At 43.6% G+C, this 13,914-nt stretch overlaps 1 protein-coding gene across 1 annotated transcript in view; it reads right to left on the bottom strand.

The window, feature by feature from the left end:
• Positions 1–7,431, bottom strand: part of mef2aa (myocyte enhancer factor 2aa) — a 93,291-nt gene extending 85,860 nt beyond the window's left edge. Inside the window, exons 1-2 of the mRNA XM_035395426.1 lie at positions 7,134–7,431; positions 6,705–6,741 (exon numbers count right to left, since the gene is read on the bottom strand). The gene's annotated coding sequence lies outside the window, so the exon portion shown is untranslated. The remainder of the gene's footprint in view (positions 1–6,704; positions 6,742–7,133) is intronic.
• Positions 7,432–13,914: the final 6,483 nt, after the last annotated feature.

Below are 13,914 nucleotides of genomic sequence, written 5' to 3'. Positions count from 1 at the left end.
CTCTTTTCATTTTTTACATGTTATCAATTGTATATTACAGCACCGGCCATAACGGTATTGCATAGGTGACTGACAGTACAGTTGCACAGAAATCTTGGCCAGGACAACAGATGTTCACCGTCTTTTTGTGAACTTTGGATGCGAGCGCTAACGCTAAAGTTAGTCAATCTGTTGTCAAATCACATGGAGAAAAAAACAAGGCTCTTTGCAGCGCTGTGAATGAGGTGGGAAACACAAGATCGTTAACTTCCCCGTCACTCCCGGGTGATGTTTTCATTTCATTCAAAAATGAGCATCAAAAGAAAAGTGCATAAAATGAGAAAAATGACATTTGCGCTCGGCGCGGAAGAAAGCGTTAACGACGCCAGTGAGATGTACAATACTCCCTTTTTCTCACATATTCCTTTCAAATGGAACGGAGATTCTCTCTGGGATCGTGTGCATGTATGTAACGAGACTTCAAAGTGATTTCTCTCACTTCTTTGGAGTTCTGTAGCATATGGCAACGTCAAGCCGTTCAGGTTGAGGTTCACACTGCTTGCCGAAGATGAAAGACAATCCACCATGAACATTTCATGCAAAATTGTCTCACTGCAACAATGCAATTTTTTTTTTTTTTTTTCCACAAACACTTGTTTTTTGAAACCTTGGCAGATTTGACCATGCCGCTGATAATTCGCTACTTCTGTCACTCAGCAAGGAACGGCAGACACCGGAATCAGACGCAGTGAAATATTCAGCGTTAATTCAACTCTAACAGTGTTTATCTGAGTTCAGAACGGTTCAGATGTACTCTATCAGTGTTCATTTAACACCAGACATTTTTGCACATAGATGTGAGAAGCTGTCTTGCATTAAAAAAAATCAGTGATGCTGCTATTGTTCCAAATTGAAAGCGCGTATCAACGTGGGAGGGAAGGGGTACCGGCCACACATAAAATTCTTTTTTTTTTTGACTGCGGTGCATTATCAGAGAGAGGACGAAAACAGCGGGGCTCACTACAGAGATTCGTGATTGGGAGACAGCTGGCATTTTTAGCATTGCACCGGCCCAGAAATAGCCCCACAAATGTTTCCCTTCCAATTAAAAAAAAAAAAAAAACGAATTGCAAAAATTCCCGGCTCGCATGTGACTTTTAAAGACCTCCCCCTACACACGCACGCGCACGCACAAACACACGCGCACACATGCGCACGCACGCACACATACACGCATGCACACACGCATGCACGCACACACACACACGCTCACCCACACGCACGCGCGCACACACACACACACACACACACACACAATCTAGACACAGACACAGACACACAGAGTGCATTGAGTCCAGCATTAAGGTTTCCTTTGCTTGGTAAATTAGGGTCTCAGTTTCACACAAACAGTTCGCATGGCGTTTTTCACTCAGGGCTCGGAGAGCCCGCTCGGCACAGACCGCCAGCCCGCAGTAAAACAACACTTCATTATCCCAAACTCATTACAGCGCTCGTCTGCTCCTCTCTCTCCCTCTCTCTCTCTCTCTCTCCCCGCACACCTCCCACTGATCCGCCGAGAGTCGGGCTTCTGGGAGTTCATTTATACCTCTGTTTGTATATAGAGGGAGATCAGGGATGGGTTTTTTTGCCATACTTATTCCTCATCAGATATTTCTGGCCTCATTATACTCCACGGGCTCCGGCGTCCTTCACAGAAGGCCGCTAATGCGCGGGTGCGATCTCACGGGTAGCGCTCGCTCGCGCAGACTGCGTTTAAATATTAAGTAAAAAGAAAACATTTAAACATTCGTCTTGACTGCAGCGCTTTGTAAAAATAAATGTTCGTCATCTCCAGCCAATTGTGGGTAAACCACTGACAAGGGGGAATTACCTAAGGAATTGCCTTAGGCAGAGAAAAGCTGTGTCTGTCTTTGAGCAAGGTGCTCACAGACTAGTCATTTTTTTTGGCGAGAGATGCATCACCCCCCAGTCGGCGCCAGCTCTCTCCTGTAGCACTCTGTGACTTGGCTCGAGGTGTAAAATGGTCACTGGCTTGCAGGACACTGCATAGGAGGATTACAAGCACTTCGGCTGTGGTGCTCCAAGCATATGGCATGGAGCTGACTCAAAAGGGCCAGTTAGCAATTCCACAATTGGGGGGGGGGGGGGGGGTTGAGGCCAGTTTGAGCAAGACGCAGTGGGAAAGGCATTTCTGGTTGCCCACTAAACCAAAGGAATCACAGCTTTGACCAAATCAGTACGTGTCATGTTTTGACCCAGATACCCCTGCTTTGTGCCCACAGCGCTAAATCTAAAAGGGCCGTGCACTCAGGGCAGGACAGGTAGGCACAGGGCATCACCGCCTTCACTGTGTCACCTGATCTCATTCAGTTTCAGTGCACAGAACATATTAACGTGCACACCAAAAAAAAAGTCTGTGAATATTAAGGTAAAAGTCTGTAAAATAGCAAAGGCATTTCAGGAAACAGTTGAAATGTACATAATTGCATTATTCATGGCGAAACACCACAATACATTTAACATTTGCTAGCTATACAGCCTGATACCTTATACTTAACATATTGTTACCGTTATTTATATGGTGAAGTTTTAGCAAGCCAGTTGCCAGTATTTTACAGTAAAATGTAATTACAGAAAAGTGATGCAACGGCACAAAAATTCTCTGCCTTTAAGAGCAGTGCCCTTCGCAATGCCTCACACACCCCATGTCTCACATGACCAAAAAATGTTTGTACCACCTAGAAAATGGATGATGAAACGAAAGGCTAATGAACAATCGCGCACAATTTCATCATTTTATATGAGCTAGATTCTCACAAGGTTGGCGGTGCCCACCATACCTACCCCCAAGCATCATTAGAATGATGATTTCAGAACCATATTTAGTCATTTTATCTACATGTTGTCAGAATTGGACTTCTGATAACATCTACTGGAGTTATACTTAGAAACGGCTTATCGCTGATGTTACAGTCTTTCGGTGATTCATATCAAACCATAAGGAGCCAGTGTGCATCACAATGGTGGGCGTTATGACAACCGTCCTCACCCTTCATATCCTGCTCTATTTGTAGTCATGGTTTTAAAACACTGAAATAAAATGTAATATCCTTTTTCAAAGTAGAGTCACTCTGAAGGTTGGAAAGGTTGAAGGCAAAAGCCAAAACCATATCAGAGAGGAATCCTTCACTGAAAAACTTGGAGAAAATATTGAGTGATAAGGAGGGATCTTTCATTTTGTATTTTTTTTAATAGCATAAGTTTGAAGTTTTTATAGTACGATATATTGAAAACAATCAGGTGAAATAAACCCGTGAGATATCAATCCAATATTCCTCCCTTCATTGCTGTTTAACTGTCAGGAACTGTTGAGCATACACTGCAGTCTTAAGATATATTTAATAGTTATGATCTATTTAATATTTTTTCATCCTATAGTATCACATTCCCTATACTGAAAAAGTGTCAGTATCTTGTTGATAGAGGTAAGTAGGTTGAACAATTTCAGTTTTTGAAATAATTTGTGAAAATGTACGACATAAGTATTTTGCCCGTGCTGTTCGCTGTGGTGTTCAGTGAGTTGCTGAATGTTTAACATTTGCTGAATGTTGATTCGGACTAAATGTTAATGCGTTCGTGGAAACACTGGTTTCTGAAGTGACAACCTAACGAGGGTGTGTTAACATTAATGGTCTGTCTTAAAACTCAGCCAATCTTAATGTGCAACAGAATATTCACTGCTACCAGCTGGAAAGTTGCGTGTTGAGTTTGTCATTTCATAAGAGGCTTCCAATGCTTTAAAACATGGGTCCAATTTAGCATTTTGATCATTATGCCTAAAACCGTTTGGTAAGATACCTTGAATGAATATTGTATTTTTTCATCTTTTTCATCTCAATTTCACTTAAACATGTAAGTTCATATTATTTAAAGCCTATTATTATTATTATCATTGTCTTATTCTTTGTACTTTTGACATAGAAATGACATTAAGATTGAGTTAGACAAAATTAAACATTTTAATTAGGGTACCTCATAGAAGTTGATGCAACTCAATTTACTGACCACAGTTAGTAGCCGATTAGTAATCTGTGCTTGAGTTAATTAAAATGATTTAGTTGTGTTCATCCTACTTTATAAAGGTTGATTGAACTGAAAAAGGTGAATGCAAATGCAAAAACCTAATTTTTACTGAATTGGAGAAATGTAATCACTTTTACAGCATATGACACAAATTAATAATCCACCAAATAAGTATGAAAATGCGTACATTAAATACATTTGGAAAATGTTTTTAAAAAATAACCCCACAATTTCAAATTTGAAACATCAACTTATAAATGTGCAAAAATCGATTTACAAAAATACATTTTGAGTCGGCAATGCCAGACAAAGTTATTTTTCATTTCGAATTTCCTTCAAGAAGCATTTCCAGTGCAGTGTGAAAGCCAGTCTGAAAAAAACACAGCAGGTTCAGAGAATACCAAGTTGTCTCTGTGCAAATTTCGCTGCAGTCTTAGAGGGGTTGAACGGGATCTAAAAATACGCCGAGTGTCTCACAGCCCGGCTCTGTTCTCCCGTTACTGACTGTAATTAACACTAACCATGCGCTGCCAGCTCCGAGCCGCGCGGGAGAGAGAGGGAGAGAGAGAGGGAGAGAGAGAGAGAGAGAGAGAGAGAGAGAGAGAGAGAGAGAGAGAGAGAGAGAGGGAGAGAGAGAGAGAGAGAGCAACTGTCTGTCTGTCTTAACTCCCCAGCACCAGAACTTTGTCTGCCTGAAATTACCGAGGCGCCCGTTTGGGCTCTCTGTCCGGATGTGCAGTTCTCACGAAAACGGAGCGGTGGCGGAGGGGGAGGGGGAGGGCCGGAGGACAGCCTGACGCTGGGTACACCGCTGACTGCTGGGTTGAGAGATGACCCACTCGACGTCCGACCGGGCGCTTGCACGCTACCGACTGTATTCAGTTGTAGGTACTGTGAAAGGTACTGAACACATTTACAATTAAGGCTTGAGTAAGCTTACATAGTTTTTTTTACATTGTCATTTGTACAGCTGTACATTTACTGAAACAATTCAGGTTACTGTAAGTACCTAGCTCAATGGCACAACTATTTCCCCACCTGGGAACCAAACCAACAACCTCAGAGTTACAAGCTCAGCACCCTAACTGTTATGCTACCCTGTACTCCACACCACTGATCAGTGCTAGCTGTCTCCTGTAGTGCTGTGAAGACTGCACGGTGTAAAGCAGAGAGTGGCTTGCAGACAAGTGGATCAAAGAAGAACACACACTTCAACAGTGTTCCTGGTGTGGAGTTAAGGTGACCCCCCCCCATCTCTGTAGAAATACTGTCGAAATGTGCTTTTATAAAATGAAGAGCAGGTGCAAGGAACAATGCCATCTTTTTTCACTTGGAAGCGAACGCTTCTCAGCAACAGTCCGAGTGACGTCATTTTCACCGCTGTTCTGGGAAAAGATTGCCCCCCCCTCCCCCTCTACCTTTTTCCCAAAAGGGTCAGAAACGGAGCGTTTGCCCCCGCCAGTTCATTAAAAATTAAGCAAGGTCAGCCATGATTCTCCTTCTCTACATTTATCATCTGCCCCTTAATTTCAGGTATTTCATGTATTAACGGCATCATTTCATTCATCTTCCATTAACAATGGGCAATTCATTATTTAACGTGACATTTTTGTTGTCAGGTAACATTATCTAATATTTCCTTGGTTGGGTACCAATAAAATTACCAATGAAAGTGAAAATTAAGTGAACAAATGCAGATACATCACAAATGATCCTGACTTTAGCCAGTCTGGTCTGTCTCTGGTCAGTCTAAATCAGTATCCTGCATGCTCTAAGTGTCTAAGTCTTCTGTATCTCACTGTTCTTCTCCCATTACACTGTATGTAAGTCTGTTTCAGTTTTACTGCAACAATGTTATGAAACTGATAAAAACAAGTGTAATCTCAGGGGGAAACATTCAACAGTGTTATCTATTTGTGATCCCCTTGTTTTGGTTTTATAATGTTGTTATTGTTCGCATTTGAAAAATAAAAGATGACTGCAGACAAATCTTATGCATTAATAAAATGTGTTAAAAGCTCACATAAAGCAGGAAACAGAATTCCTCTTCAGACATACTTTTCAACATGAGCGTCTGAGGCTTGAAACACAACCAACGTTCCTTGAGGGTTTAAGTGTCATTGACACCATTTGAATAAATCAGATAAATCCACAGAGATGAATTTCTCCAAAATGAGGGAAAAAAGCAATGACTATTTCTATGACTTCATTGAAGACAAAAACAAACCAAACATTCAGATAAAATGTCCATGTGTCATTAATAAATTACAGCACATTATTCGAGTCAAATCAAAGATTCCCTGACAATGTGATAGTAACACATTTTGGAGTTCATCAAGTCTCACTGTTCTATCATATTGCTTTTGTACACAATCATATTCAATAATTTTTTTAAATGATAGAAATTACAGAATTATACATTTATATATTACAGAATTATAATGACAGAAATATAAACACTGGGGAAGATCAAGACAAAAAACAGCAAGTGAGGTATAAAAATAAAATAAAAAAACTCCCCAGTGGGAAGAAAAAAAACACTCAAACAGTGGCCATGAGAACTCACTGATGGGAAGAAATGTCAGGTGTAACCCACTGGCCAAGCAGGTGTCAATACTTACATTTATCCCAAATGGTTATCAGGGGGTAATGGCCAATCTATGGGAACAGATAATCATCATGGTTAGGCAGATGGTAAACTGGGGTATTAAACTGGTAAAATAGTTCGGGCAAAGTTTATTTTAATATGCCAATCAATATGCATATATATATATATATATATATATATATATATATATATATATACATATACATACACACACACACACATACATATAGTACATACTACATAGATACACGTTGTAATACCTGTGTTAAATTGACTTAGTGTGAAGAGGGTGGAAATGATTTCTTTTGACCTGTTTTAAAAGCATTTTATGGTGCCAAAAATGGCTTGCATCTAAAAACACTTTGGACGCCCAGCAGAATGCCAAAGTGGATTTATCCGCAAAAGGGTCATGTTAAAGAATCAATATTTCCGTGTGCTTTACCTTGACTTTATCTCTGCGAAAGAACCTTAGAGTGCAATTCAATCGATGAGGACAAAAGCGAAGGGGAAAGCACATTATCAGATCATCGCTTCTTTACTGGCAACGGAAGGCCATTTTCACCGGGCTGTGATTTTTTTCCTTCAAATGGTCCACGTTTTATTGATGGGATGTGCCGAGGTAAATAACAGGTTTAACATCAATCTTTGAAAGGCTGCTCGATGAAGGCTCGCTCGCGTGGGACTGAGAAGTTATCTCAGGGAAAACACCTCGCGCGCACTGCAGGCGTTTTCAGAACTTTACGGGGCGTTCTGGGAAGTGATGATAAAACTGTTCAGTTGCGCGTCTCCCTTTTCCAACTCACCTGTTTCTGAACACGGAGGTCGGAGTGAGGGAATTTCATGGTCAAACACCTTCTCACGCGTTTCAGCCCAAATTCCTCATGGTTATCTTAAATTGAAATAATGAGGTAATTTGGAATCTGACGCCCATTCATTGTCTTTCCTTTTCCGTCTGGGTGCCCCCCGTGGTGTGATTGCATCATACCGGTTTCAAAATAAGTAACAATGCGAATCGTTAGGAATTGACTTGGAAAATATATGTATAAGTGTATTGCACAACAGTGTGTTTTTAAGTATATAGATCTGAAAACAACGGCTTGCAATATCTAAATAATATTTTCATTTCAACATATTTCCAGCATATTCGATTTCCATGGCGTCCGCCCATCGTCGAGGGCGAGAGCCCGTGCTTCGTAATTATCAAGGCATAATTATCAATTATCAAGAATACCAGTTTCATCAACTGCTATTCTTCGCATCTTCAGTTATATCCTGACTATAATTCAACACAGCGCCCTCTAAGTCCGCCAGCACAGCTGTCTCAGATCTATGGCTAATTTGTGCTGGCAAAAAAATGAACCGCTGAATTAAAAAAAGGGGTGTAATGCAAAAAAAAGAGCCCACCTTCCGCTATTTTAAATCCGCCTGGATTTCCTGAGGCCTGTGTACACACAATCCATATGCTGTGGTTAAACACACAAAAATGAAACCTCCTCAGCAGCACAGTGTCAGCCGATATGTTGTATTGATCCTCACGTCAGATAAAACGCGTACATTTTGGGCGTTTGCAAAAAGGAAAAAAAATCACTGGGTATAGCTTCGCCGCGGGAGGGAGGGGCGGGTTTCTTCTCATTTTATTACGACTCCATTGGTTTACTGGGCTCTTGTTGCAGTTTACCTGCAGCAGGTGTGTATGAAGCGTGCCCCTCGAACACTAATGACTGCACAGCTCAGCTGTGGGACTGGACCGCAAAGAAACAGAAGCAGATGCTGACGGCACACGCTCCAGGGAACGCCGGATTGGTTGTGCTCTCCTGAATCAATGGAGGACATTGCTGTGACCAGACCATGTAGTACTCCAAATTATAGAGAAAAAAAATATTCAAATTGTTTTTTTTAACTGCAGTAGTTGGTAATATTCTGACAACAGTGTACTTTTTCGTAACTTTGAGCGAAAATGTAATCATTTTCTTACAAACATGTGTTTGTTTGGTTAGTTGGTTTCTCACCTTTATTATTTTTTTGCTATGGATTTGGAGGTTGACTAAATAAATGGAATATATTGTAAAATAAATAAAAGAAAAGAAATGGTACTTCCCTAAAGTGTTCACTTAACGTTAAGGTCAAAATAATTTGATGCTTGATTGAATCTTTACCTGGGTGTGTAAATGAGGGGGTAGATCCTGTCTATGAGTATGAGACCTCAGTGGAGGTGGCCACTGAAAAAGATTCAACAGGCTTAAAAAAAAATCTGTCACTTTCTCATCTCTTGTGTTTTTTTTCTTTCTTTCAATTTTTTGGAACTGCAAATCAATCTCCCCAAAAACTTGTTTCTTGTTTTTTTTTTCTTTTGGTTCCAATTCAGCATTTCTACTCAGCACAGTGTCTCAGTGTTTTTTGTGTAAAATTTTCAAACAGTATTGATATATTAGGAAAAAGAGCCAAACGTGGCTAGCTTCAGGCACACTAGCACAGTGTAGGAAAAAGTAGGGAAAAAACCTTTAATATAGTACAGGCATGTCAAAGATACAAATTTAAAATAAAAGGATGCCGACTGGTTTCGAACGCACAGCGTCTTCATCAGGGTGTGGTGAGAGAGTATGAGCGCGTTGTCATACCTTCTAACCACGCACGCCCTGATTAAAACCATGTGCGGTCGTAAATGGTCAGCATCCTTTTTCAAAATTTTGATATGCCCTGTACTGTATAAAAGGCTTTTACCTGTCGTGCTGCTCTTTGCTATCGTGCCTGAAGTTAGCCACATTTTACTTTTTTCCCCCTCATATACCCCCTTGCCATACTTTGACTCTGATACTTCCAAGCACTTGGTTTTTCAGTTTAATTCTACTGAGATATTGTGTGTGATTGTATTTATCTTGCGGGTGCTTGAGATAGAGAACGAGGGAGAAAGACAAAGACAGAGATTTGTTTTCTACCAGCTCCTAATAAACAAAAACACCTGGATCTTTCATGTCAGTCTCAAAGAATAATCCCATTTCCTGTGAAACAGGAAGTACCGGGTGGAGTTCAGTGCTCCTGGAGTTCAGCCATGGAAAATGAATGCGCAGTATGACCACAACAACGCAGTGCTTTTCAGACGGGGAGGAAACGAGGCTGTGCATTTCTCTGAGTGTATTCGGCCCACAGGAAGGGAATAACATACTATACATCCAGCAGTAATGTACCATAGACCTCTTACAGTTAAACCACTCAGCATGGCCTCTGTCAATATAAACGTAGCGTTTAAAGCTGAAACGCACCAGGCTACGGGGGTGTGGTAATTTGTGTTTCTCTAACTAGCATCACCCTGCCCCCACGCCTCTTGTAACTGCAGAATCCATCCCGTTTGATCCGCACGGTGAAGCTCTTATTGCCAGAATCTCACATTCAGTTCCAACCCAACCCTGAGGAGGAACTGAGGGAATTAGCGTCTCTGTGGTAATGTGTGTCGGCAAAATCCTGTAGTTGGGCATCGTCATCCCTTGAATTCCAAGCACAATGGGGATGCTGAAACATTCTCTCCCCCCACCCCCATCGCCACCAGCTCTCTCTGATCCCCCCCAATGCCTGTTTCACTGGATTACACCACATCTGTGTTCTTTGTTTACTACGTCTTTGTGATAGTCACCAGCCTCACCCCATCTGTATTGTTTGCTGAGCAGATTCCCCTTATGCAGACAGGTAAAAGATAAGATGGCTGAAGCGCCCCACATCAGCTGTCTGACTGCTCTGTGCCTAAAAAAGGCGTCCCGTCCTATCAGGACGCGGGTGCTAAGAGGCTCAGCCGCCATCCTCCAGACAGCCTTGACAGAACTTTGGAACTTTGAACTGGCAAAGGGGAGCTCCTGGCGAAGGTTACTACGGGACACGCGTAACAGGAAGTGCGACCCACGCCTGCTCCGGGGAGGCACAGGCCGGTGCACGCCCGGCTGACGCGGTTAATCGCGGCAATCAAAAGAGAAGCGCTCTAACGAGACTTACATCACTTCAGTTACATCACTTTTAAATCGCATTTGGCCTTCTGATAGTGTAGCACAGCGTCTAGGCAGCATCTGTGTGCATCCAGGACCCTCTCTTTGGGCCTCTTGTGTCTTTGGCCAAGTGCTCCTAGACTCTCTCTCTCTCTTTCTCTCTCACTCTCTCATTATATGTATGTATCTAGGTATTTATTACTGTATGTATCTATATATTTATTATATGTGTGTTATATGTATATACTGTACTGTATGTATCTATGTATTTATGTGAGGCTGCAAGGCAAAAACTGCGAAAACAAATTTCCCCTGAGGCGACAATAAAGTATTGTCTCTCCCTCTCTCTCTCTATCTGTCTCTCTCACTCTCTCCCTCTCTCTCTCTCTCTCTCTCTCTCTCCCTCTCTCTCTGTCTCTCTCTCCCTCTCTCTCTCTCTCTGTCTCTCTCTATGTCTCTCTCTCTCTCGGGCGCCCATCCCAGCCGTGTGTCAGGTTTGATGGGAAAAGCAGGCGGAGCGAGGACCGAGGGAGTGAGGTGGAGGCTCCAGACACCCGCGCCTGACCCCGAGCTCTGGGCTCAGCTACCGTTTTAACGAAGGGCCAGCTCATATCCGTCATTACTTTTACGATCCTCCACACGAGCGGGAGAGTAAATTATCCCCGAAGACTTCATCCGCCGCGATCCGGTCCGGCGCGCGCGGGCCGCCGCGGTCGTATTTCACGCGGGCCGAAGCCGTCCGCCAGGTGCTCCCGTTTCCCCGGAGGAGACGAAGTGACCTCCCGCCAGTCCGTCCGCCCCCTCGGACAGAAAATGGAAGGTTTTTCCGACAGAAACCGAATCGTGTGTAAACCCTCCAATATGGAGCAGTCGCTGGGGAACGTGGGTCGTGACCGGAGGGCTGCAGGTTCGAGTCGAACGTGTTTTAGTTCATCCTGATTTGATGCCGCTGCCGAACCCTTAAGGACATTTGCTTAACGTAAACCACCATGGTATTTACGTCTAGCTGTTTAAAAGGACAGCATCTAATGCACTCTGACAAATGGGGCATCTGTGATCAAAAACACGACGACATGAGATGATGCAATGACAAGGAGGCAGCTTCATTGCGGTCCACACTCCAGCATTCGAAGACGTATTAAAATGAAGACGCGTCTTGACATCGAAACAACCTCTAAAGATGAAAAAAGAGGCTACCCGCAAAAAATAAAATGAATAATATATGGCCTGGCTTATCACAGCTTACTGCACGTCTGCGTTTGGTGGAGTTCCAGGCCTCTGGGTAGTCGGCGAGCCGTAGCGTTAGCATTTCAGCGCAGGCTGACCGCACCGTCTCCCCCCCGCGATACGGGGGCTGTTGGACGCAGGCCCGGCCCTGGCAGCGGCTCCGGCGCTAGCCCGCAAGCCGCGCGGCTCCAGTCTCCGAGCGCGCCCGTACCCCAGGGCGGGGAGGGAGAAGAGCGCGTCCTTGGAGATGACATTGAGCGCACTCACAAAATGGAGGCCGACACTGTTTGACTTTGATAGGAGCTCAGCTTACACATGACAAACAAGATTTTTTTTTTTTTTAACCAGTTCTGGGCCATATGGCACGGCTAACCGCGGCGCTCAGACAGTTGGCCGTGACGTCTGCGGCGTTTGATCAGCGACGGCTGACGCGTCTGTTTGTCTCCACCGCTCGTGTTTGTGAGCGCTTTCCCACCTTTGTTTTCTCTCCGTGCGTTTCACACCGAGGTGCTGATGTGTACGACGCGGCGGGCGAACGAGGCTCTGCGCAAACACACACGCCGACTGCTGCTGAGGCTGAGAAAAGTGTATCAGCTGCCAGGCACAACATCTGTCTGCTCTCCTCTTTATCTCTCATCTTCATCTTCATCTAGTTTTTCTTTTTTTTTAGTTTTTTGAGAGGTTTGCAGACAGGGGACTCGTAAAATACTCACAGGGGGTCCTGGGAATTTATTTTCAATATTTTTTCAATATCTACCTTTGAGAGGGATATTTAAAAATATATATTTGCACTTATATTTATACATTTCATGAATGACATGACAGATTTACATTTATACATTCTTAGTACGACTGTGCTTACTGTGTTTTGATTATAACTTACAAATTACGGTTTTCAGATTTATACATTATGTATTTATACATTATACATTCTGCATGCTAATGTGGTAAATTGAGAGATAAAGGTAGATAAAGGAGTCAAAGGGTAACAGCTTTATCGAGGAGGGGTCTCTCAGGTGGCCATTTTAGAGAGGGCCACAGTTCTAGAGCACAGTCATGAGACAAAGACTTTCAGGTGTGCTGGCCAGCCGCTGTCAAGGCTGAGGATGGGAGGAGGTCCTCGACCACAGCCCATTGGTCGACGGTGGCTGTATCGGAGCTATGCGAGGAATCCGCGCGGAACGTGGGGTCTGTCACAGAGCGCCGCGCGCGCTAATGTTTTCATGCGTGTGTGAAATACCGTGCCGGGCCGGCACAGGGCGGGGCGGGGCGGGGCAGAGCGGGACCTCCCCCCCCCCTCCCCCACCGAAAGATCTCACCACCCTGCCCCGCGCTGCCATGGTGGTGCTGACGGTTTTTTGGAGCTGGAGGGCTTATGGCCACATGTTGCGTGCACAGAGAGAAGAAGGGAACCTGCGCTTTGCTAAGCGCGTCAAAAGAGGGGAATTGTACAAACTGCGATTTTCACCAACGTGTCAAAAGCTGCTTGCCGACCAATGAGACCGTGCCATTCTGCTTGCCACGCCCTCCAGACGGCTTGAAGAGTGACAAATGCAAATCTACCCACAATTCCCTGCCCTGTGGAACAGGGATAGATTACTCACTCTCTTGGGAGAGACTGGCTTGCGCAGTACACAACAGCCTGGCACTTAGCCCATGGGATGCTAAAAAACACCCTTTAACTACCCTTTAACACTTATACCTCTCAAGACTAAACATTTTCATGTTACCTTAATCTTTCCAATTTAATCAGTCAGTACTATTGGTCTTTTCTTTATTACTGGGCATTATTTGTACTTCTGGTGAAATGCCTGTTCATAACATCAGTAACGCTTATCAACTGTCTGAGTTCCTAATGGATTTGGCAGTAGTGCCTTGGGCGAATTCCCCCTCCCATTGCTTCACTCCAGTGTCTCGTCTGCATCGCATATCTCATGGGTAATGTAGTCTTTCTGCCATTATGCTGTCATGTCCCTCATCCAAACCGATCCCACTTTCCATCAAATTATCAGTGTCAGAGCAGCC

This window comes from Anguilla anguilla, chromosome 16 (assembly GCF_013347855.1).
Source record: "Anguilla anguilla isolate fAngAng1 chromosome 16, fAngAng1.pri, whole genome shotgun sequence".
NCBI lineage: Eukaryota > Metazoa > Chordata > Actinopteri > Anguilliformes > Anguillidae > Anguilla > Anguilla anguilla.
This window is presented reverse-complemented; position numbering and strand designations above follow the sequence as displayed.